The sequence below is a fragment of the Choloepus didactylus genome, chromosome 5, assembly GCF_015220235.1.
Source record: "Choloepus didactylus isolate mChoDid1 chromosome 5, mChoDid1.pri, whole genome shotgun sequence".
In the NCBI taxonomy this organism is placed as follows: Eukaryota; Metazoa; Chordata; class Mammalia; order Pilosa; family Megalonychidae; genus Choloepus; species Choloepus didactylus.
The window spans coordinates 77,662,246-77,678,284 of record NC_051311.1 but is presented as its reverse complement, the minus strand read 5'-3'; the positions used below and the strand labels follow the sequence as shown (position 1 = coordinate 77,678,284).

Here is a 16,039-nt window from a genome sequence, read left to right as displayed (position 1 = left end):
CACTCCAAATACCCCTGCCACTGGGCTTATGCACTTGCTGTTTTCTCTACTCTGATTGTCCTGCCGCCTAGAAAAGATCTTCCTCATCTTCTTCAGATCCCTACTCTAACCTTTACAAGAAGGCTGACTCAGATCACCCTATTTAAAATAGCAGCCATTCACATTACTCCTGATCACCTATTCTCTACCACATTTTTTTTTTTTCATATTGTAGTCTGACACAGTTTACTTATTGTCTGTCTTCCCTTCATGTAAGCTCCATGAAATCAGGAATTCTGTCTCTTTTGTCTATTGCCATATGTCCAGCATAAAGTGTAGCATCTGGCATACAGGAGGCAGTCAGTAAATACCTGTCAAATGAATGAATGGCATCTTCAGATTATTAAATGATTGTGGAAGAATATGTAAGAAAAGAGCCAATTCTAATGTCTATTAATAATGTCAGCACCCACATGTCACCGTATGATAGTAGAGAACAAAGAAGATGCACGTTGAAAAGCAAAAGTAGGAAATTTAAGTTGATCATCATAGAGAAGACAGATAAATCCAAATTAATTAAAGGCTATCTTAGATATGGGTGCCACCACACTTTCGATTTTCATAAGTAACCAAGTTATTTTTCTCTGCAAGTTGTAAGAATATAGATTTTCATGTATCTTCTTTGAAACATGCATTTAAAAATTGAATAAAAGCTATGAAAGCTGAAATTAAGCATAATTTATGACTTAATAATTCTACTCCTACCTACAAATATGCCCAACAGAAATGTATATGTACATTCACCAGAAAACATATACAGGAATGTTTATGTAAGCACAATTCATAATATCCCAAACTGTAGACAACCTGAATGACTATCAATAGTACACCAGATATATGTTATGGCATATTACACAATTTAATAATATACAGAGGTGAAAATGAATGAACTACAATCTCATGAATATTATGAATTAATTTCTTATAATACATTGCACAAAAGGCATATACAAAAGAATACATACTGTATGATTCCATTTATATAAAGCACAAACCAGGAAAAACTAATCTATGGTATTAGAAGTCAGAATAGAGATTACTGTTAGGCAGAATGAGAGGTCTCTGGAATGTGCTTAATGTTCCATTTCTTATTTTGGGTGCTAATTTTCATGGGTGTGTTCATTTTGCAGAAATTCATTGAGCCGCTCATTTATTACATATGCCCTTTGCATATCTTATTTCAAAAAAGTTTTCAAAAGTCAACAAAACTGCATGTTCAATCAAGACTGAGCATTAACCTGGCCCAGCTAAAGATTTTGGCTTTCTTTTCATTTTGCAAATTGCTCCCCAGTGACTTTTGAGTTTGCCTTTTGTATGTTTCTAAGTCATTTCTGACAAATATTAATTAAATTTATTTCCTTTTATAAGTGCTAACTTCCTTAATTGAAACAAATGAGTTCCTTCCAAGATTTGACCAGAGACTGTATAGCAGTCTCTGACTCTCTTCTCTTCTCTCTCAGGAATCTAATACATTGATTACTCCTGCCACTACTGCCTCCCCATCCTTTCACCACCCTGGCTCCAGTACAAAAAAAAAAGCCCCTTTAATTGTTTGCATTTAAAAAGAGGTAAGGCAGGCTGATATTTCAAAATGAACTCTACCAAATAGGAATAAAAGATATAAATAGAAATTGGAAAATAAAACTATATAGAAATGGTTTGGGTTTCCAGTACACATTTCTCATCCTACCAAAACCACTCTATTTTCTCAAAAGCTGGCCCAACCTCCAGAGTGGAGAGAATATAGCTTACTTTTCCTCTCAGTTCCATGTCTGTATTTTAGTATCTAAATATCCCAGAATGAGAAACCACACTCTCAAATCAGAACTGATCTATTTTATGAGGAAATAAACAACTCATATCTCTATTTTCGGCCTCAAAGTATTGCTTTAAATTCACCTAATTACTTTTAAAAGTGTGTGGTGGATTGAATTATGTACCCCAATTTAGACAAATTCTTAATTTAATCTGGATTCCTGTGGGTGTGAACCCATCCTAAATAGGATCTCCTGGAGACTTTTTAGTTAAAGTGTGGGTGGCCCAGCTGAGTGAGGTTGGGTCCTAATCCAGATTGCTTGAGGCCTTATAAAGGAAAAGAAACCAGAAGCCAGAGTGAGAGAAACCACAGGGAGGAACTAGAAGCTGGAAGTCAATGGAAACAAGAGAAGAGAGAAGACATCACCATGTGACCCAAGGCAGATCCAACCAAGGAACCCTCAAGACGGCTGGCAGCCAGCATCAGAATACTGCAGACTTTGGGGAGGAAGCATCGCCTTGCTGACACCTTGATTTTGGACTTCTCTAGCCTCAAAACTGTGAGCCAATATTCCTGTTACTTAAGCCAAACAATTGTGTGGTGTTTTTCGTAGTAGCTTGGTAAATTAGGGCACTTCCCCTCTCACAGTGATCACTCTCCTGCACTACCTGTTGTTCAATGTCTGAAAATTGTTTCATATAGCTTGTTTGATTTTTTGTTTAAGATATGAGGGTAAATCCCATCTTTGTTACTCTATCTTGGCCAGCAGTGGAAGTCCTTGGCATTTTTTTGCTGAACTGAAACTCTTGTTCAGATTCCTCCTACAGGCCATTTTTTTCATTCCAAGTTTAATCAAGGTGCATATGAAGAAATCTGCATAGTACACCGTATCAGTATTTGGAAAGGTTTTATTACACTTTTGTGAGAAAAAAACTACACAGAGTTACGTATTTATATTTAACCTATATGACTTCCTACATTGGGAAAGAATGAAAACCCATTACGTGGTACTTATAAAAAGTCTAGCACACTAAAACAGGGCTCATCTGATTAAATTACAGGTCTAATCCTAGCTGCAAAGGAGAATGCAAAATATAGTTATGGCCTCCTAAAATAGACAATGAAAGGAGAAAAATATGGATAGGTATTACAATCCTCTCTTCTAGTACTGAAAACAATATATACCATAGCTGGTATATATGATTTCTTTCATTGATACCATAACAAGAACTTCATTCATGGCTTCTTGTTTTCATTTAGTGTAGACCACTGTAAATCCAAATTTTAGCCAAAAGGCCATATAAAGAATTAGAGCCACCCACAGCTGCCTAGTTTAGGATATTTAATAAAGAATCTCTGATAAGTAAGTTAAATCAGCAAACTCATCTTGATCTGAAATTTAGTCCTATTTAGTCCCTTTAGTATTCATTTCTGAATATATTCCCCAGATCTTTGCCATCACACATTAATAAAGTATTTCCAATTATCTGGTGTATAAATGTTCTCCCTGTTTGACTAAAATTGGCCTCCTAGGACTTACATCTGTCTCTATTTTACTAACAGCAATGAGGGGTGGTAGAGGGGGCATGAAGAAAAGTAGCTTCTGCTCGCAAGGTTGTTAACACCTTCAGCAGACCAAAGAGAGCCTGGGTCACGCAGTGAAGAAGGGGCTGTTTCTGTGTATAGAGGAAATTCCGCGGAACTTTTTAATGTACTCTGATAATCTGATCCCTCCCATTTTGCTGTATGTTATCCATAGGTTTCCTTCCTTTCACAAGAAATGCCCTAACTTTATATGAGAGCAGGACTATAAATTAATCTGATGATGAAATATGGTGACCTTCAGGATAAAATTTTGCATTTATCTTCAGCTACCACTGTTCATTATTAATTTCCTATTAAGGAAATTAGCTGATCTTATATGTATCAAGCCAAGAAGTTGGGATATTGAGCATATTGTTATCTTTCTATAACTTCTCCATTGCAGGCAAAAACAACCAGCTGATATATTCCATGATCCTTGCATTTCTCAGGCACATCCTATTATTGCAGATTTGGCTGTTACTTCCTAAAACCTGTCATTTCATGTAATTATAGATGAAAATTTAATTAACTGTTTTGCCACTGCTTGCCATAGACTATTAGAGTCCCACTGTCTCAAAGACTTCCTTTCTAACCAGGTCATATACTCTCCTGGATCTCGATGCCAACAACTTCTTCTGATACCAGTTATTAATTTGGTCAGGATTCTTAGTTGTAAATAACAGAATCAACTCTAGCTACTTTAAATTGTAAAGGAATATATAAAAGGATATTAGGTATTTGCATCATCTGTGAGGGTCAAATAACCAAAGTTAGAAGGCCCCCAGCCCGGAACAATGACCAGTTATACCATTCTTGCCACATCTTGACTCAACACTGCAACCACCATAAACACTGCAACTTTCATGATGACACTTAGGACTGATAAGAGAAGCTCCAGCAAAGCTGCCCATAAAGCATCAGTTACCACCACTACCACATTCATCAAGAAGCCAATGATTCCAGTGCTTAATCCATAGAGATGCATGGGTAGAAACCTTGTCACATATGTGAATCCTAGTTATGATGGGAAGGGCTCTGACTCTGACATTTTATATTTTTTGGTTTGGTGGGAGTCTGGCATTTTATATTTACCCAATATAAAAAGAATCTAACAATTTCAGGGTGGCCACATATGAGAAATGCCTGTCATAATGCGTCTATTTTAAAAATTGAAAAAAAAAGTTTAAGAACAAATTATTCATGTTGAATATAAAATTTGATAATCTCATTTTTAAATTTTACATATCATGAACATTTTCCAATGTCAAAATGATCACTACATTATCATTTTAAATGAATACATAATAATTTGTAAAGATACTGTCTCTGTTGCTCATTAGGAAAGGCTGGGTTCTACAAGAAGTTTCCTGGAACAAATTATTTGTTATCCTCTATAACATTTTTCCTATTGTTAGAATTTAGGTTGTTTCTAATTTTTCCCTGTTTTGAATCACATTATGATGAAACTACTGAAAATTATTCTGAGGGATGATCTTTAGAAATGTGGTTAATGTAACAAAGAATATATTAAACGTTTTTAATATATCTGCTTAAGTATTTCAATCCCTTGGAAATATATTTTTATAAAAGTAAGAAGGTATGCCTGGTTGAAACTACTAAGACTTTATTCACCAATATTATAATGTCTTGATACCATTATTTTCTCAATAAATATAGCTCTGAAAAATCCAGTCTGCTTTTAAACTGGGATTATTTCTTCAGATATTAAATGTACCACTTCTGAGACTTCATATAATTGCTCATTGTTTTTATGCTTTATGACTCAGTACTTTTCAGAACCACAAAAATTATGAAAGGACTTGAAGAGCAAAGATTATTTAAAAAGGTTAAAGGCCTAAGTTTATTTTACTAAGAGAGGAGAAGAGTGAGAAAGAGCTCCAATGTGAATATTTACGTGTAGGAGAGGTTATTTTATAGGGAATGAAGGCAGCTGTTTTCTGTTTCCACTGATTTAAAAAATTAAGTGATAGACTTTCATTTTAAAGTGGAGATGTGTGTTTAACTTAGAGAAAACAGTGACTGGAGAATACTACCAAAAGAGGTTTGTAGCATCTCCGTTTATAGATATTTTAAAGATTAGGCATTGATACAATTTGACTTGGGCAACTTCTTGCCCAGCACTGCACTTTCTAAAATATAACCAGAAACATCAGCATTGTTTACAGTAGAAAAATGGGGTGAAGACTTAAGCTTACCCTTTGAATTCATTCAACAAACATTCTTGAGCCCTCCTCATGTACCAGGCACTGAGGATTCCGGAAGTTCACAGCCTGCATGATAGCTAGCAGTGGGAAGGACTGGCCTAGTAATCATAACCAGCTTTTACTGGGTTCTTTCAGTGTGCCAAGCACTGTTAAGTGCTCTGTGTACATTATTTTAGTTAGTTCACATAACCACTCTATGGAATATATACTATAAATCGCCAGATTTTACTGATAAAGGAACTAAAGCTAGGAAAGATTGAGTAGCTTGCCCAAGATCATGCAGATAGCAAATTGGAGAGTTTATTTTCAAACCCTGGCTAAAATGCCCAAATTCTTAAACACTGGTCGGGCCAACCTAAGTATGCGAAGAGACAGTGAGGCTGCTATGGGGAGTGGGAACTCAAGGGGTTGATGAAAGTTTTCAGGAGGAAATGTCACTTAAATTGAGTTTTGAATAAGTAAGAGTTTGCCAGCTCCCAGAGATGGTGGTGAGGGGGTGGGAAGTTGGGGGGAGGAAGTGGGAGGTAGAGAGCTGGGAAGTGGGGGATGGGAAGTGGGAAGTAGGGTAGAGAGTGTAGGGGTAGGGGATGGGGGGGAAGGAGGTGGAGGGGTGGGAGGTGGAGGGGTGAGAAAGGGGGATGGAGATATGAAAGGGGGAGGGGCACAGGGGTGGGAGATGGAGGGTGAGATTATGGGAGGTGGAGAGGTGGAAAGGAGGTGGGGATAGGAGGTGGGGGATGGAAGATGGGAGTTGGGAGGGAGTGGACAGTGGGAGGTGGAGAAGAAAACATTCTCTGCAGAGAAAGCAGCCTGCGGAAGGACTCAGGGGTCAACATCTCAACCATTTGTTATTTAGCCAAATCCTCACAGACTTTTAAACGTCTCACTGACTGCTTTTAAGTTCAAAGAGGGTTTTCAATGTGGACTGCTCAATTTATTATAAGAATGGTTAAACAGTTGTCATTTTCTTTCCTAGTCCAATTACAAGTAGCACTCTTCTGAGATGGCACTTGTGTTGCTCTAGCTTCTTTGATCATGCCGTTGTCTGCCCCCATTAGGTACCCCTTCTATTCCTCTAGCCTCTGTCATGTAACTAACTGCCCTCTTAGTTCATCCTTCTCTTCTCTGAAGCACTGCTCTCCCCTTCCTAGAGGACACAGCCTCCCCTGGTTCACTGGGCCGTTTTCAGATACAGTCTCCTGGCATCTCCCATGTCCTGTATTGTGATTGATCATTACTTCAATCCTGGAATCAATTCCCTTTAACCTGGAATCCAACTTTATTTCATGACCTCAGAGCATCTAAGTTAAATCCAAGGCCATACTTGCCTCTCAAACATTTGCAGTTACATTCTGTTTTCGGAAGGGGAAGGAAGCACAGCTTATAATTCTTTTCTTCTTCAGGCGTTTTTGATGTTCCAGTTCTTCTTTGACCAATTACTATCATCTAACTGCTGTCTTGTGCTCCCTCTGTGAAGTTTCCTTTCCATCCATCTGCCTGTCTGATGTCATACACCAGTATAAACAAATAAATATGAAGGGATTTAGTTTGCATTCTTCTTCTGATTTGTTTTTTTGTTATGAAAACAAATGCTACATACATTTTTTGACTGAAGTCTAGATACACTGCTTTTATCCACAAAATTTTTTAAAAAATCAATGATTAGAGTTTTAGCAAGGTCAAAAATCAACCCTCCCCTTTGCTAACTGAATTCAGAACCAAATGAGAGATAGAGGGGGAGTCAGACCAGTGGTCTCATGGAAGGCGGATTTAAGAACGTGACTTTAGATCTGTAGCCATAATTGGCCTGCACCTCACCCTGAATGAGATGACCAGACCCTGTGAGTCCAAGGCAGAGCTGGAGAAGAGCAGGCCCCCCTTAGGCCGACCCCACAGCCCCTCCCGGGAGGAGGGTGTCAGGGTGGTGAGGTCTGGGACTGGCGTGTTCCAGGAGGTGTCTCCACAGAGAAACAGGAGGCTGGGAGGAAAGGAGATTCCTTCATGTGGGGATAAGGAAAGCTGATTTTATAATAATCAGCTTTGTCTCCTTTTATAATATTGACTCCTGTTTCCTTCATATTGACCTTTTATGCTTTTTTTAAGAGAGAGAATTGCCATTTGAGTAACCACTTGGGTAATACTCCTGAATATAATTGTTTAAAACCTTTTCTGTCCCACATTTCTCAAATTAAGGCTTTTTCCCTCTCCTCTTAAGGACATATCATTGTTCTATGATAGCTGCTATATGGTAAAAATAATACTAATTTGTGTTTTCGCCATGTGGCCTTTAATAATGCCCACATTTTCATATTTACAAACTGCATTTTTATCAGTGACTTTACTAATCAAAACAATTTCCTTTCAGGAATATATCAGAAAAAGCACACATTAACTGTCCCCAAATCATATCTGGAAACGATTACTTGGGAACGTGAGTCAAACAAGGTGTGTAACCAGCACAGCTCTGAAAATCAAACAGGTTCCTAAGGCAAGCAAAAGCACATTGCAGATTGTTTAACGGTTTCAAGATAATGTCAAACATAGAGCAGGGAGGGGTCCGCTGGGATGTTTTTCTGCATTGTGTTTGGTAACACTATTTGGCCTTCTAATGACCCTCCCCAAACCCATAAGAAGAGAAAAACTGAGAGAGAGAGCATCCCTCTTGTAACTAGTCTAAAAGGAGTCCTTAACATCACATATTTGGACTTCCTCCAACTGGTGTCTTAAAAACACCCATTGATTAACAGGCACCCACTGGTTAATCAAAAACACCCATTGATTAACAGAATTCACTCATCCTATTCACTCAAATAAGATGAATGAATTCATTATGAGAAATGAATCCTTCGCTTCCACCAGATTCTTTCAGCTTCATTGTCATCAGTTCTGTCCCTTTATTCAAGTTCCTGGACTCACTGGCTATCACACTTCTTGCCCATCTTTGAAATGGTTTCAGCATTCTCTCTGTGCAGTCCAATTGCCTCACTGAGTGAATGTAGCACTAGGCTGATTCATTCCTACCCTGACAGGGTTATTTGGGGTGATTTTTCCCTCAATGGCATCTGTGCTGTAAACTGTCTTTTAACTGGCCCTTATCACAGTCTGATTCAGAATGCTCACTTCAGGAAGACAGGGGGTCTGAATAGAAGGGAGAGGTTTCAATGAAATCAACCGAGTGCTGAAGAATTGTTTTTGTAAGAGCTGAAATCCATTTTACCTCTATTAAAATGGTTTTCTGCAGAGGAGGAAAAATCCTGCTGGCAATCACTGGACCATGTGACATTGAAGTCTGCCCAGAGTCAGCAGCCAAACAGAGTACTCTCTGGTCTACAGATTTGTATTGTTCTGTTAACTTTCCTAGGCCAAAAACACTCATTTGCTCTCTTTCACCAGCCTCTAAGGTCATGAGACAGACAGTTCCTTCTTGATTACTCAAACAAATACACATCTGATTCAGAGGGGTGGAAGAGAGAGTTGCCAACAGTCAAAGCCTAGGAAAGGAAAGGCTGCTTTCACTTTGAAAGCCAACATGATGAATCACCACATCCATGACTAATTGTGGTGTTAAAAATGTGCCGAGTAACATAGCCTCGTGTAGAAAGGAAACACAGAGAAATATGGAAGAAAATTGGACACTTTTTCATTAATATATAGATTAAAAGACCCAACAACCATGAATTGACAATATTTCTCTCTCTCTCTCTCTCTCTCTCTCTGTGTGTGTGTGTTTGTGTGTGTGTCTCTCAATCCCCCTCTCTCTCTTCTAGTTAAGTCCCAGAAATGTGGAATTGGCATTGCCCTCAACCTGGTTTTCCTCACAGTAGTTTATTAACTTCATGGACTCAAAAACATTTCCAAATGTTTTCTAAATCTTATAAGGTTAAGTACAGGCAGTGACTTCAATAAATTATGACACTGAACATTTTTGTTTTACAGAACTGATGAAAAGAGACCAACTTTTATTTATATGTATAAACACGTGTGGTATAAATACATATCTATACAAATGCATACCTATATGCGTATTACATGCATGTTTACATATATACACAAATTGCACTTTTTTTTTAGCATAGATATCAAGAATATGATAATGAATAAAACCTTTTTTGCCTTCAATTGTATATTCTGTTGGGGAAGAAAAGAAATAAACAGAAAATTCTAAAATAGTGTGGTATGTTCAATAATAGCCACAAAATTCTACTATAGTGGGCACATTCAATAATAGCCATACACAGGGTATTATGGGAACAAGGGAGAAAATCTTTAGGGATGGGAGAATGTTAGGGAAAGCTTTGTGAAAGTGAAAAGTGAACTGATCTTAAAGGGCATATAGCAGTTAATCTTATAAAGGTGGAGAGAGATAGGGGACAATGAATGAAGGGAATTCTAGGTAGAGGAAACAGAATAAATTTTTTTTAAAAAAAAGCAGTTAAGAAAGAAACTCTATGGGGTACATAGGAAAAAAAATAAATTAATAATTTGATTCAGATAGAGCAGGGGGACAAACAAAGGCCTTTGCGTCAATTCTAGTCCACCACTTGGTTTGTATGGCCTATGAGCTAAGAATGGTTTTCACACTTTAAAGTGGTTAAAAAAATCAAAACAAGAATATCTTTTCATATGTTTCACATGAATATTATAGGAAATTCAAATTTCTAGTGTACATTACTAAAGTTTTCTCGACACAGCCATACTCAATTAGGTATTGCCTATGGCTACTTTCACACTAAAATGCAGATTTGAATAGTTGAGACACACTGAATATGGCATTCATTGCTTTGTACTGCTGCTTGGTGCAGTGCAAATCACAATGAAGCAATTGTGACATGACAGTATCTTGAGTGTCACACATATCACCATATTGTAACATGCTATTTTTAAATTATTGCTTGACCATACTTATCATGTCAAAACAAGAAGAGAAAAGTGAACTTCAAATATCATGCTTTTAAGGCACCATGGAATGTGGATTACTTTGTTATTAATTTAAATGGCAAAGCATTATGTTTGTTATGCAATAGCACTACAGCTATGCTAATAGGATATCACACATATTGACATTACCAGACTAAGAACTAGTCGCAATATTCCCAACTCACAGGAAAGCAACAGTTAGAATTAGAAAACTTTAAGTGGCATATCTCATCACAGCAGAATTTCTACACAAAAATTTAAAAAGCAAGAATGAAACTAGAACCAAAGCAAGCTTCTAAGTGGCTCATGTGTTACCAAAGCAAGGCAAAGCATTTACCAATGGTGAGTTCAGCAAAGTGTGTTTGATTGCAGCAATTAAAGAAATGTGTACAGGAAAAAATAAACTTGTTTAAGACAATTAGCCTTTCTACAAGAACAGTTGCTCAAATTGTTGAGGACATCAGGAATAATAGTCAATTGAAAAACAAAGCAAATGACTTCAAGCGGTTTTCCTTGGCTTTTGATGAGTCAACAGATATTACTGATATACTGATGCCCAGTTGTTGCTGTATATTTGAGGAGTTAATGGAAAGATTGAAGTGACTGAAAGATTTGCTTCTATGAAATGTCTGTGCTGAAACAACAAGATGAGAATATTTCCAAAGAAATTGATAAAACACTAATTCAAGTGCAACCTGAAGTAGAATCTGCTAAGATGTGTTACAAGTGATAGTAGTAAAAATGTGTGTGGAGCAGAAAAAGGCTTATCTGGACAAATTTCTAAAATTTGTGAAAATGTAAAGTATTCATTCATTGTATTATTCATCATCAAATACTTTTCAGAAAATAGCTGAATCCATTATGTGTCAATGTTGAACTTCATTCACTTTCTGGACTTAACTATAGTTTCCAGGAATTTTTATCAGACATAGAAGTGAATATCCTGACTTGCCCTACCACACAGAAGTTCAATAGCCTGGCAGTGGCAAAGTTTTATTGAGGCAGTTTGAGTTCAGGACCAAGAATGAAATTTTTCTGAATGAAAAAGAATCACCCTGAACTAATATTGTACAACTTTAAATGGTTTTGGAAATTAACTTTTGTTGCAGACTTGATAATATTTCTTAATTTAATTCAATATAAAATTACAGGACAAATCAGCATTTATATGTGAAAATTGCACTGCAGTAAAGTCATTTCAATTACAACTAACGTTATTTGAATAACAAGAAATATCAAGTTACTTTAGAAACTTCCTGTGCTGTCAAAAGTTAATACAAGAAGTGAGATTTCCATTCCAACACATAAGTTCAATGAATATATTTTCTGAGTTTAAACTGTAATTCCAGCAGCATTTTTTAGATCCCAATGCAAATACAAAGAAAATTTTCATAATTCAAAATCCATTTAACTGCTTAATTAAGGAGCTTCCGCCTAAACTTAAATTGGAAGTGATTAATTGCAAGATAATGGCATATCAAAAATGAATATCAAGAGAAGAATCTAATAGAACTTTTTGATTGTGTGGAATCATTTATTGACATATAAAGTTACCCATAATATAATGTCAAATTTTAAAAAATCAAATTCTAAAATAGTAGATATACTATGATCCCATTTTTATAAAAAACATAGTTGTATGTACACAGATACATGAATCAACATTTTAATAGTGGTGAGATTATAGATGAATTTTATTTTCTTTATAACTCTGTATTATCTGACTTTTTAAAAAGAATTATAGCATTTATTTGACCTATTATTTTCTGGTTTAAAAATTATTTCCATTTTGAAATTAATCAAGTAGACATTAAAACTACCTTTTTTATTTCACTTGAACAAATAAATTTGGCATACAGTGTTCAATTGGACAAGTATTAGAAAGAACTTGGATTTCTAAATGCAAATCAAAGTATTTGATAATCATTTTGATTCTGTTTTTGATTAAAGTGAGTCTCTGATAAAATGATCATTGTGGTACCTTCATTTCTGTATCACATTTTTTTTTTATTTTTCTGTCCATAAAGACCCATTAAATTCTTCTCCCTCTTCTTATTCATTTTCCTATTTAGGATATGGAGAATAGACTAGACCTCAATTTCTTGTCCCATCCTGTTTTTTAACTGAAGGCTAAGAAAGTTAAGAGGTGGTGGACTTCTGGGTGTAAGAAAATGCCAGAGGCTGCTACATTGAATACTTCCTTACATGAAGTAAATTTGTGAACATGAAGTTTCTTCCCAAAAAAACACCAAAATATTACCAAAATTCTAAAAGTTTAACCATTTTGAACAAACACTTTTAATGGTCTTACTGGTTCTAAAACTATTCTGGGGCCTTTTTAGGATTACCTTATACTTTTTCCTATTAAAAGATGTTTATTTGTATAAAGAAGACATTCACAGATGATAATCTCTACAGAGCAAGAATTTACTTCTGGATATCTTAAAAGTATAATTGCATGCATTTTATACAACAATTTGCATTATTACAGGGAATAGAAAATAGTTTTGTACATAAATTCCTTTTCCCAACTAAGAGTACTTAAAAGTTTCATTAAGAGTCTGTTCAAAAAAAAAGAAAGAAAGACTGTACACGCCTACCTGCCTTTTTGTAACATTAACTTTGTTGTTCTTGCCAGTTTCAATCCATTGACTCAGACCTCAGCACCATATTAAAAAGTCACACTATGACCTATAAAATGTTAACAGCCCAAGGAAACTATTGCATCATTACTCATTTCCAGGAAAAAGTCTAACAGAATAGTGATAAGTATCTGCCTTAAACCTTAATCAGACAATACAGGTCATTCATAATTCGAATTATAATAAAGAACACGGACTAGCACGGATAGGCTTTATGTATTCTTTAGAAGCCCAAAAATTCAAGGATGTCTTGTCAATCTTCATTTCAGATCCAGTAGCATAAAAGCTGGGCTTTCTAAGTAGGATTTCCATAGGTTAGAGAAGTGTGACATTGTAGCACCATCAGTAATTCTGCGACCAGCTGACCAGCTCACATTCATTATCTAGCCTTATATACATCTCCCTTCTGGTTAAATCAGGAAAGGGCCTTAACTGATCCAAAAGCCCCAATTGGGGCAGTGATTCAGTGATATTGCCCCAATGGCAATATCGCTGGTTTGGCATAGAAACCACCAATTGATCCAATGTTGGAAAGAGTAAATGTTCCCCCTGTAAGATCAGTGGTTCCAATCTGACCTGCAGAGCCCAATTTCTGGAGACAGTTCAATTCACTAGCAATCTCAAATACAGAGCAGATCTGAACATTTTTTACCTTAGGAACAATCAACCCTTGCTCAGTATCCATTGCTACCCTGATATTATGAGACACCTTATATGTTACGTTCTGGCAGTTTTCATCCACAGAAGCATTAAGAATAGGGAACTGTAGTAACCCCAAGAAGCAGACTTTAAAAAGAAGGGCATAAAGGAGAGTTTAATTCCACAAGCAAAAGCAACGGCCTTTAATTCTTCTTGTAGTTTATCCAGTTCAGTAAGGTCAACCTCATCACAATACCCAAAGTGAGGATTCTTCAGGGCCACAGTCACCGTCTTGACCATTGCTTTGTGAAAGCCTTTAATGGGTTCTAGTCTGTCTTTCCCTGAGAATACTGGAGGTTTTGATATTGGTATAGGAATAGTCATGTCTTTTGGAGTTGCTGGAGGTGGCATAATTTCGGCTTTTGGTGAAGGAAGTAACATAACTCCTGTCTGCTATGCCAAATAGTTGAGAATATCTTCCTTAAGTATTCTGCCATCTTTTCCTTAGCCAACAACTTCATTCACCTTAATATTGTTTTCCATTGCAAGGTGGTGAACTGCAGTTGCCAGTGTTTTTTGGCCCTTTATCTCTTGGTGTGTGTGTTCACCATGGGACATGACAGGTGTTTCAACATCTTCCTATGAGTCTTTTAAAGCTTCTGTTTCTATGTCTACTAATGGCTTCCCCACACAAGCAACCTCCTCTAGATTATCATAGAGTTTTTTAATGACTCCATCATAACAACTAGTGATAGTAACAGAAGCTTTATCACTTTGAACTTCACAGATGCTATCAAATTGAGACACCATACTCCTTCTTTTACATGCCGTTCTTTGACAGTTACTTCTTTATTCCCTTCTCCAGCGTCTGAGCATTTGAATTGAACTATCTGTCCACGTAGAGCAGCAGTTGTTTTCAGGAATTGATGTGGATGACTATACTTGAATGAAGGATAACTGAAAAAAAGCACAAATTTTGGCTTCAAAACATGAACATTACAACATGTTTGAAAACAACAAACACAAATCAGCCACCAAACATTCTGGCTCCAGGTCGTCAGCACTTGTGCTCTCTAATAGAATTTTATAAATGCTTCCCAAACCATAAATATGCTCAATTAAAATTATTTAATTGTTTGTTGATAGATACCAGCATCTGGCAGTACCCACCTGCATGAAAAGACATTTTCAAAGATGATATACATAAAATCTCAGTATAGATCAGCATTAACTGACGTACATTTGCAATCAACTTTGATGATAGAAAACACTAACTTTGAACCTCAATTAAGCAAAATGTTACCCAGAACAAAAAAGAATGCCATTCTTCTCATTAGTGGACCTGTATTATGAAAAATGTATGCTAAATGTTTTTAATTTTGCCAAAAAAAAAAGTGGAAATTTGTTTTCTCTCTTGTTATATGTGTACATATGTGATAGCCTTGATTTTGCCTCTTGGCCCACAAAGCCTAAAATATTTATTATCTTGCATTTTTCACACAAAATATTTTTCTGATTCTTGGGTAGGGTATAAAGCACTAATCAGAGCAAAAAAAAAAAATGTTCCTTAAACTTTTCAGTTCTGAGACTCATCCTAAAAAATCTAGGATGGAGTGAGTGTCACAAAATTAATGAATGAATAAATGCAGTATTCAAATGAAGATCTGACTCCAGAGCCCATGCTTTATGTAGTTAAGATTCATTGTCTTACAAAGCAAAATATAGGAAAGCATAAAAAATAAAAATAAAAATCACCTCACCCAGGTCCTGGCTGAGCTGTGGGCTTGCCCAGAGGCTGGCCTAGCATGCCTTCCAGTCCTTGAGAGGGGTCATCCATGGGGAGCTTTACAGGAATCTTACACATAAAAATAATAGTTAATGTGTCTTGAGTGCATAAAAATTATTTCACCAAAAAAAAAAAAAGACAAATCCCAATTGCTTAGAACTCTGGAGGACAGTAGAGACTGGAGAAGGACTTCACAGATGCTGAACTGAAGAAAAAGAAAAATGTCAGCTGGGAAATACCTGTCCCGGACCCACTGGTCCATTCCCTCCCCCTTACTCAGTCCTGCATAGCTTGGGAGCTGCTCAGAGGCAGCAGCACAGGCATCCCTCCCCCTGTGGACACAAACTATAAGGACATTCACAGTAGTAAGCTAGAACCCCCCACATATCTAAGCACAGGGTCCCAGGGCAGAACACAAGCCACTGAAGAGTGCTGCACACAAAAGGCCCCC

General features: G+C 36.6%; 1 pseudogene; it reads right to left on the bottom strand.

The window, feature by feature from the left end:
- Positions 1-13,423: 13,423 nt before the first annotated feature.
- On the bottom strand, positions 13,424-15,639 carry LOC119535354 (annotated as a pseudogene).
- Positions 15,640-16,039: the final 400 nt, after the last annotated feature.